The following is a 21,093-nucleotide window of genomic DNA, read 5'->3' as shown; positions in this document are numbered from 1 at the left end:
CACCTGGGCTGATCTGGCGCATATAACTATGTCCCCGAAGCCTTGTACACTTTTGAACTATGGACGACTAATAGAGAACTTGCCTGGTTTTCCGAATATATAGGCTTAATGCGTCGCCACCTTCCGGAACACGGTCGGAAAAATTATAAACGTTGCGTTTGCCTGTACAACCAGATCTACAAAATAACGATCCCATGGCCTGGTCTGACGTTATTACTATGTCACTGAAAGCCGTGTACTATTTTGAACTATAAACGACTTATAGAACATTTTCTTGGCTTTCCGAATATATAGGCTTAAGGCGTCGCCACCTTCCAGAACACGGTGGGTAAAATTATAAACTGCACGTTTGCCTGTACAAGCAGCTCTAAAAAAAAACGGTCACCTGGGCTGATCTGACGCATATAACTATGTTCCCGAAGCCTTGTACACTTTTGAACTATGGACGACTTATAGAGAACTTGCCTGGTTTTCCGAATGTATATGTTTAATGCGACGCCACCTTCCGGCTCCAATTGGTCAAAATTATGGACGATATGTTTGCCTGTTCCGCGGCTCTACAAAAATACGGTCCCCTGGCCAGGTCTAACGCATATTAATATGTCCCCGAAAGCCGTGTACACTTTTGAACTATAAAGACTTATAGAACATTTTCCTGACTTTCCGAATACATAGGCCTAATACGTCGCTACCTTCCAGAACACGGTGGGAAAAATTATAATCTGCACGTTTGCCTGTACATGCAGCTCAACAAAAATACGGTCCCCTGGCCGGGTCTAACGCATATTAATATGTCCCCGAAAGCCGAGTACTATTTTGAACTATGGACGACTTATGGAGAATTTTTCTGGCTTTCAAATATATATGTTTAAAGCGTAACCGCCTTCCGGAATAAGTTCGGCAAAATTATAAACTGCACGTTTGCCTGTACAAGCAGCTCTACAAAAAAACAGTCACCTGTCCTGATCTGGCGCATATAACTATGTCCCCGAAGCCTTGTACACTTTTGAACTATGGACGACTAATAGAGAACTTGCCTGGTTTTTCGAATATATAGGCTTAATAAGTCGCCACCTTCCGGAACACGGTTGGAAAAATTATAAACTGCATGTTTGCCTGTACAAGCAGCCCTACAAAAAAACCTTCACTTGGGCTGATCTGGCGCATATAACTATGTCCCCGAAGCCTTGTACACTTTTGAACTATGGACGACTTATAGAGAACTAGCCTGGTTTTCCGAATATATAGGCTTAATGCGTCACCACCTTCCGGAACACGGTCGGAAAAATTATAAACAGCGCGTTTGCCTGTACAAGCAGATCTACAAAATAACGATCCCCTGGGCTCGTCTGACGCATATTACTATGTCACTGAAAGCCGTGTACACTTTTGAACTATAAACGACTTATAGAACATTTTCCTGGCTTTCCGAATATATAGGCTTAATGCGTCGCCACCTTCCGGAACACGGTCGGAAAAATTATAAACGGCGCGTTTGCCCGTACAAGCAGATCTACAAAATAACGATCCCATGGCCTGGTCTGACGTTATTACTATGTCACTGAAACCCGTGTACTATTTTGAACTATAAACGACTTATAGAACATTTTCCTGGCTTTCCGAATATATAGGCTTAATGCGTCGCCACCTTCCAGAACACGGTGGGAAAAATTATAAACTGCACGTTTGCCTGTACAAGCAGATCTACAATAAAACGATCCCAAGGCCTGGTCTGACGTTATTACTATGTCACCGAAAGCCGTGTACTATTTTGAACTATAAACGACTTATAGAACATTTTCCTGGCTTTCCGAATATATAGGCTTAATGCTTCGCCACCTTCCAGAACACGGTGGGAAAAATTATAAAGTGCACGTTTGCCTGTACAAGCAGCTCTATAAAAAAACGGTCCCCTGGCCAGGTCTAACGCATATTAATATGTCCCCGAAAGCCGTGTACACTTTTGAACTATAAACGACTTATAGAACATTTTCCTGACTTTCCGAATACATAGGCCTAATACGTCGCTACCTTCCAGAACACGGTGGGAAAAATTATAAACTGCACGTTTGCCTGTACAAGCAGCTCTACAAAAAAACGGTCACCTGGGCTGATCTGGCGCATATAACTATGTCCCCGAAGCCTTGTACACTTTTGAACTATGGACGACTAATAGAGAACTTGCCTGGCTTTCCGAATATATAGGCCTTATGCGTCGCCACCTTCCAGAACACGGTGGGAAAAATTATAAACTGCACGTTTGCCTGTACAAGCAGATCTACAAAATAACGATCCCATGGCCTGGTCTGACGTTATTACTATGTCACCGTAGGCCGTGTACTATTTTGAACTATAAACGACTTATAGAACATTTTCCTGGCTTTCCGAATATATAGGCTTAATGCGTCGCCACCTTCCAGAACACGGTGGGATAAATTATAAACTGCACGTTTGCCTGTACAAGCAGCTCTACAAAAAAACGGTCACCTGGGCTGATCTGACGCATATAACTATGTTCCCGAAGCCTTGTACACTTTTGAACTATGGACGACTTATAGAGAACTTGCCTGGTTTTCCGAATGTATATGTTTAATGCGACGCCACCTTCCGGCTCCAATTGGTCAAAATTATGGACGATATGTTTGCCTGTTCCGCGGCTCTACAAAAATACGGTCCCCTGGCCAGGTCTAACGCATATTAATATGTCCCCGAAAGCCGTGTACACTTTTGAACTATAAACGACTTATAGAACATTTTCCTGACTTTCCGAATACATAGGCCTAATACGTCGCTACCTTCCAGAACACGGTGGGAAAAATTATAAACTGCACGTTTGCCTGTATAAGCAGGTCTACAAAAAAACGGTCACCTGGGCTGATCTGGCGCATATAACTATGTCCCCGAAGCCTTGTACACTTTTGAACTATGGACGACTAATAGAGAACTTGCCTGGTTTTCCGAATATATAGGCTTAATGCGTCGCCACCTTCCGGAACACGGTCGGAAAAATTATAAACGTTGCGTTTGCCTGTACAACCAGATCTACAAAATAACGATCCCATGGCCTGGTCTGACGTTATTACTATGTCACTGAAAGCCGTGTACTATTTTGAACTATAAACGACTTATAGAACATTTTCTTGGCTTTCCGAATATATAGGCTTAAGGCGTCGCGACCTTCCAGAAAACGGTGGGTAAAATTATAAACTGCACGTTTGCCTGTACAAGCAGCTCTAAAAAAAAACGGTCACCTGGGCTGATCTGACGCATATAACTATGTTCCCGAAGCCTTGTACACTTTTGAACTATGGACGACTTATAGAGAACTTGCCTGGTTTTCCGAATGTATATGTTTAATGCGACGCCACCTTCCGGCTCCAATTGGTCAAAATTATGGACGATATGTTTGCCTGTTCCGCGGCTCTACAAAAATACGGTCCCCTGGCCAGGTCTAACGCATATTAATATGTCCCCGAAAGCCGTGTACACTTTTGAACTATAAAGACTTATAGAACATTTTCCTGACTTTCCGAATACATAGGCCTAATACGTCGCTACCTTCCAGAACACGGTGGGAAAAATTATAATCTGCACGTTTGCCTGTACATGCAGCTCAACAAAAATACGGTCCCCTGGCCGGGTCTAACGCATATTAATATGTCCCCGAAAGCCGAGTACTATTTTGAACTATGGACGACTTATGGAGAATTTTTCTGGCTTTCAAATATATATGTTTAAAGCGTAACCGCCTTCCGGAATAAGTTCGGCAAAATTATAAACTGCACGTTTGCCTGTACAAGCAGCTCTACAAAAAAACAGTCACCTGTCCTGATCTGGCGCATATAACTATGTCCCCGAAGCCTTGTACACTTTTGAACTATGGACGACTAATAGAGAACTTGCCTGGTTTTTCGAATATATAGGCTTAATAAGTCGCCACCTTCCGGAACACGGTTGGAAAAATTATAAACTGCATGTTTGCCTGTACAAGCAGCCCTACAAAAAAACCTTCACTTGGGCTGATCTGGCGCATATAACTATGTCCCCGAAGCCTTGTACACTTTTGAACTATGGACGACTTATAGAGAACTAGCCTGGTTTTCCGAATATATAGGCTTAATGCGTCGCCACCTTCCAGAACACGGTGGGAAAAATTATAAACTGCACGTTTGCCTGTACAAGCAGATCTACAATAAAACGATCCCATGGCCTGGTCTGACGTTATTACTATGTCACCGAAAGCCGTGTACTATTTTGAACTATAAACGACTTATAGAACATTTTCCTGGCTTTCCGAATATATAGGCTTAATGCTTCGCCACCTTCCAGAACACGGTGGGAAAAATTATAAAGTGCACGTTTGCCTGTACAAGCAGCTCTATAAAAAAAACGGTCCCCTGGCCAGGTCTAACGCATATTAATATGTCCCCGAAAGCCGTGTACACTTTTGAACTATAAACGACTTATAGAACATTTTCCTGACTTTCCGAATACATAGGCCTAATACGTCGCTACCTTCCAGAACACGGTGGGAAAAATTATAAACTGCACGTTTGCCTGTATAAGCAGGTCTACAAAAAAACGGTCACCTGGGCTGATCTGGCGCATATAACTATGTCCCCGAAGCCTTGTACACTTTTGAACTATGGACGACTAATAGAGAACTTGCCTGGTTTTCCGAATATATAGGCTTAATGCGTCGCCACCTTCCGGAACACGGTCGGAAAAATTATAAACGTTGCGTTTGCCTGTACAACCAGATCTACAAAATAACGATCCCATGGCCTGGTCTGACGTTATTACTATGTCACTGAAAGCCGTGTACTATTTTGAACTATAAACGACTTATAGAACATTTTCTTGGCTTTCCGAATATATAGGCTTATTGCGTCGCCACCTTCCAGAACACGGTGGGAAAAATTATAAACTGCACGTTTGCCTGTACAAGCAGCTCTACAAAAAAACGGTCACCTGGGCTGATCTGACGCATATAACTAAGTTCCCGAAGCCTTGTACACTTTTGAACTATGGACGACTTATAGAGAACTTGCCTGGTTTTCCGAATGTATATGTTTAATGCGACGCCACCTTCCGGCTCCAATCGGTCAAAATTATGGACGTGTTACGTACCCACGTATTAAGTAGTTATATATTAACTATGTACAGCGCGCCGCACGTTTCTAATAATATTCGACACTATAACTAATAAGGCAATTAGTATAGTATAACATGCGGAGGTCGTTGCAAAATCGTAGAGAAAACAATTAAACTATAGAAGGTGCCGTCACATACGTATCTTTCCTGGAAAGCCAACGCCCATACGCAGGATACGAGTCGACCAGCATACCAAATACGAGACCAGAACTCTGTCTCATGACCGAGCTTAGACACTACTACAACCACCCACTCCAAAGGACACAATCATATATATAGAAGCCCAGGACAAGAGCTCTTCAGACGGTTAGGGATATTCAGAGTCAGGTCGTAACACCACTCACAGTTTATATTCTATCTTTATATTATAACATTGTATTTTTGTACTACGTTAATAAACATTCATCATACCTAGTACATCACGTATTCTATCTCTGCGTTGATGTATATATCGACGTCGGTTGGGACGTAACAGAATTTTGGCGCTGTGGACAGGGTCTTCCAAGATACAAGGAAACTTCAATCAACAGAGGCAATTTCACCTTCGTGGATCACCGTTGAACTGAGGAGTGCACGCTTCAATTCAACGACTCTGGGAAGACCGAACTTTTGTTACAATTCAACTACGGCGAGAGAGATCAAGCAACGAGATGAATACAGCAATGTTGTAAGCATAATTTATATAACCGTCTCCTTTGGTCTATTGGTCCATCGTACTTAGGGAAATTATTATTAAAGGGCAATTTATTTAAATTATAATTGAAGTTATTAAAGGGCAATTTTTGAATTAATTATTATTGAAGTTATTAAAGGGCATTTATTGAATTTATTATTAAAGTTATTATTGTGATTTATTAAAGGGCATTTATTGAGAATTGTTATTGAAGTTATTATTGAGAATTATTAAAGGGCATATTATATTATTTTGAGAATTATTATTGTGAATTATTACAGGGCATTATTGAGATTATTATTGAGATTATATTTATTATTGATTATTGAGTTCATCTTATTTAAGTACAACTCCCTTGGAATTAGCTACTCCATTGTATAGAACACGTGTAGATTTTTGAAGCCCATGTTTAAGCCCCTAGCTCATGTTTAAAGCCCAAGTTGAAGCCTACTAGCCCGAGTAGAAGTCCCTATGCCCAAATTTCAAAGCCCAAATCGAATAAAAATATATGAATAAAAGAGTTTTATGTTTGAAATCTATATTAAACGTTAGGAAGAATTAAACAAATATTAATGAACAATAGTTCAGAGGAAAATATTAGCGACGAATTCGAAACTATAGCTAGGGAAACATTAGATAGAATAATTGAAATAATCGAAAACGAGAATAATTTAGAAATTGACGTAAACAATACTGATAGCGAAATAATTGACAACATAGAAATACATAATTTAGACGAAGAGTTAGACACATTTAACGAAGAAATAATTAACGAACGTATAGAGATCAAACCAATAAGTAGTGATATATTAAATAAAAGTTTAAGATTAATAAACCTAGAGGAGTTTGAAAATAGTCCTACTACTGGCACAATTCGCCAAGGTTTACGAAGTAATAGAAATACTATTCACACCGAATATATACAACCGAAAAGAATAGTCAAAGCTAAGAAAATGACAGGCGGTACCGATATGAAACCGATAAGCGCGTTAGACGCAATAAAATTAATTCCTAACTATTCAGGACAATCCGAAATATATCCATTTTTAAATGCATGCGAAGTAATTATAAGTACGGTAGACTCAGAACAGCACCCTTTCATGTTGAAAATGATAGCAGCTACTAAACTATCAGACAGAGCTTTTAACGTAACCAGATATAAGGAAATTATAGAATGGGGCGATATGAAAATAATATTGTTAGACGCATTCGAAACTCCCTACGGAGCAGCTAACTTACAAATCGAATTAAACATAGTAAAAACAAAACATAATGAAACCATATGCGCGTACAATAATAGAGTAGAGGAAATATATCAGAAGCTATGTAACACGGTAGCCATAGACAAAACACCCACCGAAGCAAAAATATTACGTGACAATATTAGGGAACAAGCGTTAGTCAGTTATATAAACGGTTTAAGCGACCAAATAAAATTCGAAATAAAAACAAAAAATCCTACTACTCTCGAACAAGCAATGCAAATCGCGTTAATTACCGAAAAAAATATTCGTACATATAATGATGTACAAGACATTTTCCGCGCAAATAATACGTATAGCAATATAAATACGCATCAAAATAGACAATTTAACAATAATAATCAAAACACAGCGTACAACTATCGTAACAACGACAATAACAATAATATAAACAGAAACAATAACTACGGTAGGAATACTAATAGAAACCCAAATCCGAGGAACAACAATTTTAATGTTAGGCGTTGTCATACGTGCAATCGCGAAGGACATTTTTCGTCACAGTGCCGAATGAACAATGTCGCGTATAATAGTAGACCACCCAATCAGAATAATTTCCACGAGAATCCGAGTTAAATAAGAAAAGCATATATATATAAAGAATAAATATAATATACATGTAAATATGATCATTAACAATAATTGATAGGATTGGGCAATGAAAATATATATATGAAAGTGTATATATTTAATATATTTATATATTTATATATTATATTGTATTTATATTTATAAATATATTTAATTTAATATATAAGGAAACTTTTTAGGATCATGATGACGATCGTCATGTTCCAAGTCGCATTGGCACAAACAAAGCCGTATCAAATTTCAATTCTTTCAAATCACGTACATTCTTCACTTTTGCTTTCATGTTCAAATTATATTTCAATCCTAAACACGTACCAATAACGGTCAAACACCGTACAAAAATATGTAACGTTACATAAGTATAAAGTAAATAAGAATATATATATAGGCGTATAATTTTAATTAACATCTTAAATTATAGGGCTAAAATAGTACTAAACGAAATTTTATTAGAATTAATATATAAGCACTCTCAAAATTTGATGGTTACTACCATTTTTAGTATTTCTTCATCTATACCTATAATTGGGGATCAGGGAGTACCTAAATAAGATTCCACATACATGAATGGACATACTCTAATTAAGAAATAGATAACCTTTTAACTAACGAATTAATCATTAAAACAAAAACCATATAAGACCAATAGAATATAGGACGGATATATAAATATGTAATAAATGTAATGTCAAATTTTATAATTTTAGGTAATAGCATAAGTATTTACATATATAAACATGTAATAGTTATAATAATTAAATTATATAAAATAAAAATATGTAACAGAATACGTATATTAACTAACCACACATATATGACCACCATGTACTAACACTAGACTAAGAAGAAAATGTAAAACAAAAGAAACTATATACTTATATAAAAAAAAATGTACTAATATCTAACAACTATTATATTACTAACAAAATGTATCACTATTTTATAACCAATTTATCAATATTTTATGTATCAATGTATTGTAACCAATGTATCACTATTGTAAAACTATTGTAATAACTACATACTATGGAAATGTTAAAGATTTATGTTTAAGCTTTTAAACATAAAGTCTTTTTTTTTGAAGGGAGGTGTTACGTACCCACGTATTAAGTAGTTATATATTAACTATGTACAGCGCGCCGCACGTTTCTAATAATATTCGACACTATAACTAATAAGGCAATTAGTATAGTATAACATGCGGAGGTCGTTGCAAAATCGTAGAGAAAACAATTAAACTATAGAAGGTGCCGTCACATACGTATCTTTCCTGGAAAGCCAACGCCCATACGCAGGATACGAGTCGACCAGCATACCAAATACGAGACCAGAACTCTGTCTCATGACCGAGCATAGACACTACTACAACCACCCACTCCAAAGGACACAATCATATATATAGAAGCCCAGGACAAGAGCTCTTCAGACGGTTAGGGACATTCAGAGTCAGGTCGTAACACCACTCACAGTTTATATTCTATCTTTATATTATAACATTGTATTTTTGTACTACGTTAATAAACATTCATCATACCTAGTACATCACGTATTCTATCTCTGCGTTGATGTATACATCGACGTCGGTTGGGACGTAACAGACGATATGTTTGCCTGTTCCGCGGCTCTACAAAAATACGGTCCCCTGGCCAGGTCTAACGCATATTAATATGTCCCCGAAAGCCGTGTACACTTTTGAACTATAAACGACTTATAGAACATTTTCCTGACTTTCCGAATTCATAGGCCTAATACGTCGCCACCTTCCGGAACACGGTCGGAAAAATTATAAACGGCGCGATTCCTGTACAAGCAGATCTACAAAATAACGATCCCCTGGGCTCGTCTGACGCATATTACTATGTCACTGAAAGCCGTGTACACTTTTGAACTATAAACGACTTATAGAACATTTTCCTGGCTTTCCGAATATATAGGCTTAATGCGTCGCCACCTTCCGGAACACGGTCGGAAAAATTATAAACGGCGCGTTTGCCCGTACAAGCAGATCTACAAAATAACGATCCCATGGCCTGGTCTGACGTTATTACTATGTCACTGAAACCCGTGTACTATTTTGAACTATAAACGACTTATAGAACATTTTCCTGGCTTTCCGAATATATAGGCTTAATGCGTCGCCACCTTCCAGAACACGGTGGGAAAAATTATAAACTGCACGTTTGCCTGTACAAGCAGATCTACAATATAACGATCCCATGGCCTGGTCTGACGTTATTACTATGTCACCGAAAGCCTTGTACACTTTTGAACTATGGACGACTTATAGAGAACTTGCCTGGTTTTCCGAATGTATATGTTTAATGCGACGCCACCTTCCGGCTCCAATCGGTCAAAATTATGGACTATATGTTTGCCTGTTCCGCGGCTCTACAAAAATACGGTCCCCTGGCCAGGTCTAACGCATATTAATATGTCCCCGAAAGCCGTGTACACTTTTGAACTATAAACGACTTATAGAACATTTTCCTGACTTTCCGAATACATAGGCCTAATACGTCGCTACCTTCCAGAACACGGTGGGAAAAATTATAAACTGCACGTTTGCCTGTACAAGCAGCTCTACAAAAAAATGGTCACCTGGGCTGATCTGGCGCATATAACTATGTCCCCGAAGCCTTGTACACTTTTGAACTATGGACGACTAATAGAGAACTTGCCTGGTTTTCCGAATATATAGGCTTAATGCGTCGCCACCTTCCAGAACACGGTGGGATAAATTATAAACTGCACGTTTGCCTGTACAAGCAGCTCTACAAAAAAAACGGTCACCTGGGCTGATCTGACGCATATTAATATGGGCGCACACGAATTGCGTACCAAAACAGGTAAACGAACCTTTTTGAACGAATTGCGTCCCGGACGCAATTCGTGTTACCTTTTTATCTACAGTTGAGTGGTTCTTAAAATGACATTGAAATAATAAAGATATGTCTGTGAAAACATAATATCGTATACAATAAATTGTCATATTCACATATTTTTAACAAATTTAAATTGTAAAATCATAATATCATAGGTATAAATGGTCATATTCACATATTATTTTTAAAAAAAAATTAAAGCTGTGAAAACATAATTTCGTATATAATAAGTCGTTATATTCACATATTTTTAACAAATTTAAATTGAAAAATCATAATATCATATGGTCATATTCACATTTTTTTTAAAAAGTTTATTAGATTTATAAGTCATAGGTTAATATCAAAAGTATTGATTTAATTTTGTCTGTATTTATATTTATTGGCTAATATGTTAACATAATCTTTAATCGTGATTTCATTATTATTTAATTGATTTATTTTATTTTCTATAAATTGTATTCTTTCCCTTAGGTATTGGTTTTCTTGGTACTCGTCGTTTTTCAAGACTACTTCTTATCAATATTGTTGTATCGGTTTGCATATTTTTTAAAACTTCTAAAAATGTGTATATGTTTGGATGAGGAGAATCAAAAAATTTGTTAAATTTTGAATGAAATGATTCGCACGCGTTGGTGGTTCTTTGTGAGCTTGCACTGTTTTCTGCCCATAAATCTGGAGGAAATATTGAATTTTCGTGTATGTATGTATCTACTAAATAATTAGCAAATTCTGTAATTTTGTGTTCATCTGGTTGAATAGCAGACATTTCAGTATTTCAGACATTGTACAGTATTCAAAAGTTCCATCTACATAAAATACACTTATTTTGCTAAAAAAGCTTAAGTTAGTTTGACATGAAAACATAACTATGCCAGTGTCCGAGTTATTAATTAATACAAATTGTATCGGGTCAAATTGTATTTAATCACTATGTGTGATGTTATCTTATATAGTGCCTCGCTTGTAATCCATAGTTACTTATTGATTGGAAAGTCCGTATGGTCCGTAATATTTTTATAAAAATATCTATAAAAGTAAAAACCACTAAAAGCTAGTTTTCATATAATAATAATATTTGTGATAAATATTTAAATTGTTAAAAAATTTTAATAAATTTGGAAACCACTAAAAAATATCTTAAGGCAAAAAGTAACATGAATTGCGTCCGGGACGCAATTCGTTCAAAAAGGTTCGTTTACCTGACTTGGTACGCAATTCGTGTGCACCGATTAATATGTTCCCGAAGCCTTGTACACTTTTGAACTATGGACGACTTATAGAGAACTTGCCTGGTTTTCCGAATGTATATGTTTAATGCGACGCCACCTTCCGGCTCCAATTGGTCAAAATTATGGACGATATGTTTGCCTGTTCCGCGGCTCTACAAAAATACGGTCCCCTGGCCGGGTCTAACGCATATTAATATGTCCCTGAAAGCCGTGTACTATTTTGAACTATGGACGACTTATGGAGAATTTTTCTGGCTTTCAAATATATATGTTTAAAGCGTAACCGCCTTCCGGAATAAGTTCGGCAAAATTATAAACTGCACGTTTGCCTGTACAAGCAGCTCTACAAAAAAACGGTCACCTGTCCTGATCTGGCGCATATAACTATGTCCCCGAAGCCTTGTACACTTTTGAACTATGGACGACTTATAGAGAACTTGCCTGGTTTTCCGAATATATAGGCTTAATGCGTCACCACCTTCCGGAACACGGTCGGAAAAATTATAAACAGCGCGTTTGCCTGTACAAGTGAATCTACAAAATAACGATCCCCTGGGCTCGTCTGACGCATATTACTATGCCCCCGAAGCCTTGTACACTTTTGAACTATAAACGACTTATAGAACATTTTCCTGGCTTTCTGAATATATAGACCTAGTACGTCGCCACCTTCCAGAACACGGTCGGAAAAATTATAAACGATACGTTTGCCTGTACTGCGGTTCTACAAAAAAATGTTCCCATGGCCTGGTCTGACGTTATTACTATGTCACCGAAAGCCGTGTACTATTTTGAACTATGGACGACTTATAGAACATTTTCCTGGCTTTCCGAATACATAGACCTAATACGTCGCCACCTTCCAGAACACGGTGGGAAAAATTATAAACTGCACGTTTGCCTGTACAAGCAGCTCTACAAAAAAACGGTCACCTGGGCTGATCTGACGCATATAACTATGTTCCCGAAGCCTTGTACACTTTTGAACTATGGACGACTTATAGAGAACTTGCCTGGTTTTCCGAATGTATAGGCTTAATGCGACGCCACCTTCCGGCTCCAATCGGTCAAAATTATGGACGATACGTTTGCCTGTTCCGCGGCACTACAAAAATATGGTCCCCTGGCCGGGTCTAACGCATATTAATATGTCCCCGAAAGCTGCGTACTATTTTGTACTATGGACGACTTATGGAGAATTTTTCTGGCTTTCGAATATATATGTTTAATGCGTCGCCACCTACCGGAACACGTTCGGAAAAATTATAAACTGCACGTTTGCCTGTACACGCAGCTCTACAAAAAAACGGTCATCTGGGCTGATCTGGCGCATATAACTTTTTCCCCGAAGCCTTGTACACTTTTGAACTATGGACGACTTATAGAGAACTTGCCTGGTTTGCGAATGTATAGGCTTAATGCGACGCCACCTTCCGGCTCCAATCGGTCAAAATTATGGACGATACGTTTGCCTGTTCCACGGCTCTACAAAAATACGGTCCCCTGGCCGGGTCTAACGCATATTAATATGTCCCCGAAAGCCGCGTACTATTTTGTACTATGGACGACTTATGGAGAATTTTTCTGGCTTTCGAATATAAATGTTTAATGCGTCGCCACCTACCGGAACACGTTCGGAAAAATTATAAACTGCACGTTTGCCTGTACAAGCAGATCTACAAAATAACGATCCCCTGGCCCGGTCTGACGCATATTAATATGTCACCGAAAGCCGTGTACACTTATGAACTATAAAGGACTTATAGCAAATTTTCCTGGCTTTTCGAATAAATACACCTTAGACGTCACCACTTTCCAGGACACGGTCGCAACAATTATAAACGATACGTTTGCCTGTTCCGCGGCTCTACAAAAATACGGTCCCCTTGCCGGGTCTAACGCATATTAATATGTCCCAGAAAGCCGTGTACATTTTTGAACTATGGACGACTTATAGAGAACTTGCCTGGTTTTCCGAATGTATAGGCTTAATGCGACGCCACCTTCCGGCTCCAATCGGTCAAAATTATGAACGATACGTTTCATTGTTCCGCGGCTCTACAAAAATACGGTCCCCTGGCCGGGTCTAACGCATATTAATATGTCCCCGAAAGTTGTTTACTATTTTGAAGTATGGACGACTCATGGAGAATTTTTCTGGCTTTCGAATATATATGTTTAATGCGTCGCCATCTTCCGGAACACGGTCGGAACAAGTATAAACGATATGTTTGCCTGTACCGCGGCTCTACAAAAAAAAGTTCCCCTGGCCTGGTCTGACGTTATTACTTTGTCACCGAAAGCCGTGTACACTTTCGAACTATGGACGACTTATAGAGAACTTGCCTGGTTTTCCAAATATATAGGCTTAATGCGTCGCCACCTTCCGGAACACGATCGGAAAAATTATAAACAGCGCGTTTGCCTGTACAAGCAGATCTACAAAATAACAATCCCCTGGGCTCGTCTGACGCAAATTACTATGTCCCCGAAAGCCGTGTACACTTATGAACTATAAACGACTCATAAAGAGCTTCCCTGGCTTTCCGAATATATAGACCTAATACGTCGCCACCTTCCGGAACACGGTCGGAAAAATTATAAACAGTGCGTTTTCCTTTACAAGCGGCTCTACAAAATAACGGTCCCCTGGCCTGGTCTGACGCATATTACTATGTCACCGAAAGCCATAAACACTTATGAACTATAAACGACTTATAGAACATTTTCCTGGCTTTCCGAATATATACACCTTTTACATCGCCACCCTCCGGAACACGGTCGGAACAATTATAAACGATATGTTTGACTGTTCCGCGGCTCTACAAAAGTACGGTCCCCTGGACAGGTCTAACGCATATTAATATGTTCCCGAAAGTTGTTTACTATTTTGAACTATTGACAACTTATAGATAACTTGACTGTTTTTCCAAATATATAGGCTTATTGCGTCGCCACCATCCGGAACACGGCCGGAAAAATTATAAACTGCACGTATGCCTGTACAAGCGGATCTACAAAAAAACGGTCCCCTGGCCTGGTCTGACGCATATTACTATGTCACCGAAAGCCGTGTACACTTATGAACTATAAAGGACATATAGCAAATTTTCCTGGCTTTCCGAATATATACACCTTATACGTCGCCACTTTCCGGGACACGGTCGCAAAAATTATAAACGATACGTTTGCCTGTACTGCGGTTCTACAAAAAAAAGGTCAACTGACCTAGTCTGACGCATATTAATATGTCCCCGAAAGCCGTGTACTATTTTGAACTATAGACGACTTATGGAGAATTTTTCTGGCTTTCCGATATATATATGTTTAATGCGTCGCCAACTTTCGGAACACGTTCGGAAAAATTATAACCTGCACGTTTGCCTGTACAAGCAGCTGTACAAAAAAACGGTCACCTGGGCTGATCTGACGCATATAACTATGTCTCCGAAGCCTTGTACACTTTCGAACTATGAACGACTTATAGAGAACTTGCATGGTTATCTAAATATATAGGCTTAATGCGTCGCCACCTTCCGGAACACTGTTGGAAAAATTATAAACTGCACGTTTGCCTGTACAAGCAGCTCTACAAAAAAAACGGTCACCTGGGCTGATCTGACGCATATAACTATGTTCCCGAAGCCTTGTACACTTTTGAACTATGGACGACTTATAGAGAACTTGCCTGGTTTTCCGAATGTATAGGCTTAATGCGACGCCACCTTCCGGCTCCAATCGGTCAAAATTATGGACGATACGTTTGCCTGTTCCGCGGCACTACAAAAATATGGTCCCCTGGCCGGGTCTAACGCATATTAATATGTCCCCGAAAGCTGCGTACTATTTTGTACTATGGACGACTTATGGAGAATTTTTCTGGCTTTCGAATATATATGTTTAATGCGTCGCCACCTACCGGAACACGTTCGGAAAAATTATAAACTGCACGTTTGCCTGTACACGCAGCTCTACAAAAAAACGGTCACCTGGGCTGATCTGGCGCATATAACTTTTTCCCCGAAGCCTTGTACACTTTTGAACTATGGACGACTTATAGAGAACTTGCCTGGTTTGCGAATGTATAGGCTTAATGCGACGCCACCTTCCGGCTCCAATCGGTCAAAATTATGGACGATACGTTTGCCTGTTCCACGGCTCTACAAAAATACGGTCCCCTGGCCGGGTCTAACGCATATTAATATGTCCCCGAAAGCCGCGTACTATTTTGTACTATGGACGACTTATGGAGAATTTTTCTGGCTTTCGAATATAAATGTTTAATGCGTCGCCACCTACCGGAACACGTTCGGAAAAATTATAAACTGCACGTTTGCCTGTACAAGCAGATCTACAAAATAACGATCCCCTGGCCCGGTCTGACGCATATTAATATGTCACCGAAAGCCGTGTACACTTATGAACTATAAAGGACTTATAGCAAATTTTCCTGGCTTTTCGAATAAATACACCTTAGACGTCACCACTTTCCAGGACACGGTCGCAACAATTATAAACGATACGTTTGCCTGTTCCGCGGCTCTACAAAAATACGGTCCCCTTGCCGGGTCTAACGCATATTAATATGTCCCAGAAAGCCGTGTACATTTTTGAACTATGGACGACTTATAGAGAACTTGCCTGGTTTTCCGAATGTATAGGCTTAATGCGACGCCACCTTCCGGCTCCAATCGGTCAAAATTATGAACGATACGTTTCATTGTTCCGCGGCTCTACAAAAATACGGTCCCCTGGCCGGGTCTAACGCATATTAATATGTCCCCGAAAGTTGTTTACTATTTTGAAGTATGGACGACTCATGGAGAATTTTTCTGGCTTTCGAATATATATGTTTAATGCGTCGCCATCTTCCGGAACACGGTCGGAACAAGTATAAACGATATGTTTGCCTGTACCGCGGCTCTACAAAAAAAAGTTCCCCTGGCCTGGTCTGACGTTATTACTTTGTCACCGAAAGCCGTGTACACTTTCGAACTATGGACGACTTATAGAGAACTTGCCTGGTTTTCCAAATATATAGGCTTAATGCGTCGCCACCTTCCGGAACACGATCGGAAAAATTATAAACAGCGCGTTTGCCTGTACAAGCAGATCTACAAAATAACAATCCCCTGGGCTCGTCTGACGCAAATTACTATGTCCCCGAAAGCCGTGTACACTTATGAACTATAAACGACTCATAAAGAGCTTCCCTGGCTTTCCGAATATATAGACCTAATACGTCGCCACCTTCCGGAACACGGTCGGAAAAATTATAAACAGTGCGTTTTCCTTTACAAGCGGCTCTACAAAATAACGGTCCCCTGGCCTGGTCTGACGCATATTACTATGTCACCGAAAGCCATAAACACTTATGAACTATAAACGACTTATAGAACATTTTCCTGGCTTTCCGAATATATACACCTTTTACATCGCCACCCTCCGGAACACGGTCGGAACAATTATAAACGATATGTTTGACTGTTCCGCGGCTCTACAAAAGTACGGTCCCCTGGACAGGTCTAACGCATATTAATATGTTCCCGAAAGTTGTTTACTATTTTGAACTATTGACAACTTATAGATAACTTGACTGTTTTTCCAAATATATAGGCTTATTGCGTCGCCACCATCCGGAACACGGCCGGAAAAATTATAAACTGCACGTATGCCTGTACAAGCGGATCTACAAAAAAAACGGTCCCCTGGCCTGGTCTGACGCATATTACTATGTCACCGAAAGCCGTGTACACTTATGAACTATAAAGGACATATAGCAAATTTTCCTGGCTTTCCGAATATATACACCTTATACGTCGCCACTTTCCGGGACACGGTCGCAAAAATTATAAACGATACGTTTGCCTGTACTGTGGTTCTACAAAAAAAAGGTCAACTGACCTAGTCTGACGCATATTAATATGTCCCCGAAAGCCGTGTACTATTTTGAACTATAGACGACTTATGGAGAATTTTTCTGGCTTTCCGATATATATATGTTTAATGCGTCGCCAACTTTCGGAACACGTTCGGAAAAATTATAACCTGCACGTTTGCCTGTACAAGCAGCTGTACAAAAAAACGGTCACCTGGGCTGATCTGACGCATATAACTATGTCTCCGAAGCCTTGTACACTTTCGAACTATGAACGACTTATAGAGAACTTGCATGGTTATCTAAATATATAGGCTTAATGCGTCGCCACCTTCCGGAACACTGTTGGAAAAATTATAAACAGCGCGTTTTCCTGTACAAGCAGCTCTACAAAAATACGGTCCCCTGGCCGGGTCTAACGCATATTAATATGTCCCCGAAAGCCGTGTACTATTTTGAACTATGACGACTTATGGAGAATTTTTCTGGCTTTCAAATATATATGTTTAAAGCGTAACCACCTTCCGGAATAAGTTCGGCAAAATTATAAACTGCACGTTTGCCTGTACAAGCAGCTCTACAAAAAAACGGTCACCTGTCCTGATCTGGCGCATATAACTATGTCCCTGAAGCCTTGTACACTTTTGAACTATGGACGACTAATAGAGAACTTGCCTGGTTTTTCGAATATATAGGCTTAATGCGTCGCCACCTTCCGGAACACGGTCGGAAAAATTATAAACTGCATGTTTGCCTGTACAAGCAGCTCTACAAAAAAACCTTCACTTGGGCTGATCTGGCGCATATAACTATGTCCCCGAAGCCTTGTACACTTTTGAACTATGGACGACTTATAGAGAACTTGCCTGGTTTTCCGAATATATAGGCTTAATACGTCACCACCTTCCGGAACACGGTCAGAAAAATTATAAACAGCGCGTTTGCCTGTACAAGCAGATCTACAAAATAACGATCCCCTGGGCTCGTCTGACGCATATTACTATGTCCCCGAAGCCTTGTACACTTATGAACTATGGACGACTAATAGAGAACTTGCCTGGTTTTTCGAATATATAGGCTTAATGCGTCGCCACCTTCCGGAACACGGTCGGAAAAATTATAAACTGCACGTTTGCCTGTACAAGCAGATCTACAATATAACGATCCCATGGCCTGGTCTGACGTTATTACTATGTCACCGAAAGCCGTGTACACTTTTGAACTATAAACGACTTATAGAACATTTTCCTGACTTTCCGAATACATAGGCCTAATACGTCGCTACCTTCCAGAACACGGTGGGAAAAATTATAAACTGCACGAGTGCCTGTACAAGCAGTTCTACAAAAAAACGGTCACCAGGGCTGATCTTGCGCATATAACTATGTCCCCGAATCCTTGTACACTTTTGAACTATGGACGACTAATAGAGAACTTGCCTGGTTTTCCGAATATATAGGCTTAATGCGTCGCCACCTTCCGGAACACGGTCGGAAAAATTATAAACAGCGCGATTCCTGTACAAGCAGATCTACAAAATAACGATCCCCTGGGCTCGTCTGACGCATATTACTATGTCACTGAAAGCCGTGTACACTTTTGAACTATAAACGACTTATAGAACATTTTCCTGGCTTTCTGAATATATAGGCTTAATGCGTCGCCACCTTCCGGAACACGGTCGGAAAAATTATAAACGGCGCGTTTGCCCGTACAAGCAGATCTACAAAATAACGATCCCATGGCCTGGTCTGACGTTATTACTATGTCACTGAAACCCGTGTACTATTTTGAACTATAAACGACTTATAGAACATTTTCCTGGCTTTACGAATATATAGGCTTAATGCTTCGCCACCTTCCAGAACACGGTGGGAAAAATTATAAACTGCACGTTTGCCTGTACAAGCAGATCTACAATATAACGATCCCATGGCCTGGTATGACGTTATTACTATGTCACCGAAAGCCTTGTACACTTTTGAACTATGGACGACTTTTAGAGAACTTGCCTGGTTTTCCGAATGTATATGTTTAATGCGACGCCACCTTCCGGCTCCAATCGGTCAACATTATGGACTATATGTTTGCCTGTTCCGCGGCTCTACAAAAATACGGTCCCCTGGCCAGGTCTAACGCATATTAATATGTCCCCGAAAGCCGTGTACACTTTTGAACTATAAACGACTTATAGAACATTTTCCTGACTTTTCGAATACATAGGCTTAATGCGTCGCCACCTTCCGGAACACGGTCGGAAAAATTATAAACTGCACGTTTGCCTGTACAAGCAGCTCTACAAAAAAACGGTCACCTGTCCTGATCTGGCGCATATAACTATGTCCCCGAAGCCTTGTACACTTTTGAACTATGGACGACTAATAGAGAACTTGCCTGGTTTTTCGAATATATAGGCTTAATGCGTCGCCACCTTCCGGAACACGGTCGGAAAAATTATAAACTGCATGTTTGCCTGTACAAGCAGCTCTATAAAAAAACCTTCACTTGGGCTGATCTGGCGCATATAACTATGTCCCCAAAAGCCGTGTACACTTTTGAACTATTGATGACTTATAGAGAACTTGCCTGGTTTTCCGAATATATAGGCTTAAGGAGTCGCCACCTTCCGGAACACGGTCGGAAAAATTATAAACAGCGCGTTTGCCTCTACAAGCAGATCTACAAAATAACGATCCCCTGGGCTCGTCTGACGCATATTACTATGTCACTGAAAGCCGTGTACACTTTTGAACTATAAACGACTTATAGAACATTTTCCTGGCTTTCCGAATATATAGACCTAGTACGTCGCCACCTTCCAGAACACGGTCGGAAAAATTATAAACGATACGTTTGCCTGTACTGCGGTTCTACAGAAAAATGTTCCCATGGCCTGGTCTGACGTTATTACTATGTCACCGAAAGCCGTGTACTATTTTGAACTATGGACGACTTATAGAACATTTTCCTGGCTTTCCGAATACATAGACCTAATACGTCGCCACCTTCCAGAACACGGTGGGAAAAATTATAAACTGCACGTTTGCCTGTACAAGCAGATCTACAAAATAACGATCCCCTGGCCTGGTCTGACGCATATTAATATGTCACCGAAAGCCGTGTACACTTATGAACTATAAAGGACTTATAGCAAATTTTCCTGGCTTTTCGAATAAATACACCTTAGACGTCACCACTTTCCAGGACACGGTCGCAACAATTATAAACGATACGTTTGCCTGTTCCGCGGCTCTACAAAAATACGGTCCCCTTGCCGGGTCTAACGCATATTAATATGTCCCGGAAAGCCGTGTACATTTTTGAACTATGGACGACTTATAGAGAACTTGCCTGGTTTTCCGAATGTATAGGCTTAATGCGACGCCACCTTCCGGCTCCAATCGGTCAAAATTATGAACGA

Source organism: Metopolophium dirhodum, chromosome 1 (assembly GCF_019925205.1).
Source record: "Metopolophium dirhodum isolate CAU chromosome 1, ASM1992520v1, whole genome shotgun sequence".
NCBI classification, from domain to species: domain Eukaryota; kingdom Metazoa; phylum Arthropoda; class Insecta; order Hemiptera; family Aphididae; genus Metopolophium; species Metopolophium dirhodum.
Note: the sequence above shows the minus strand (reverse complement) of the source record.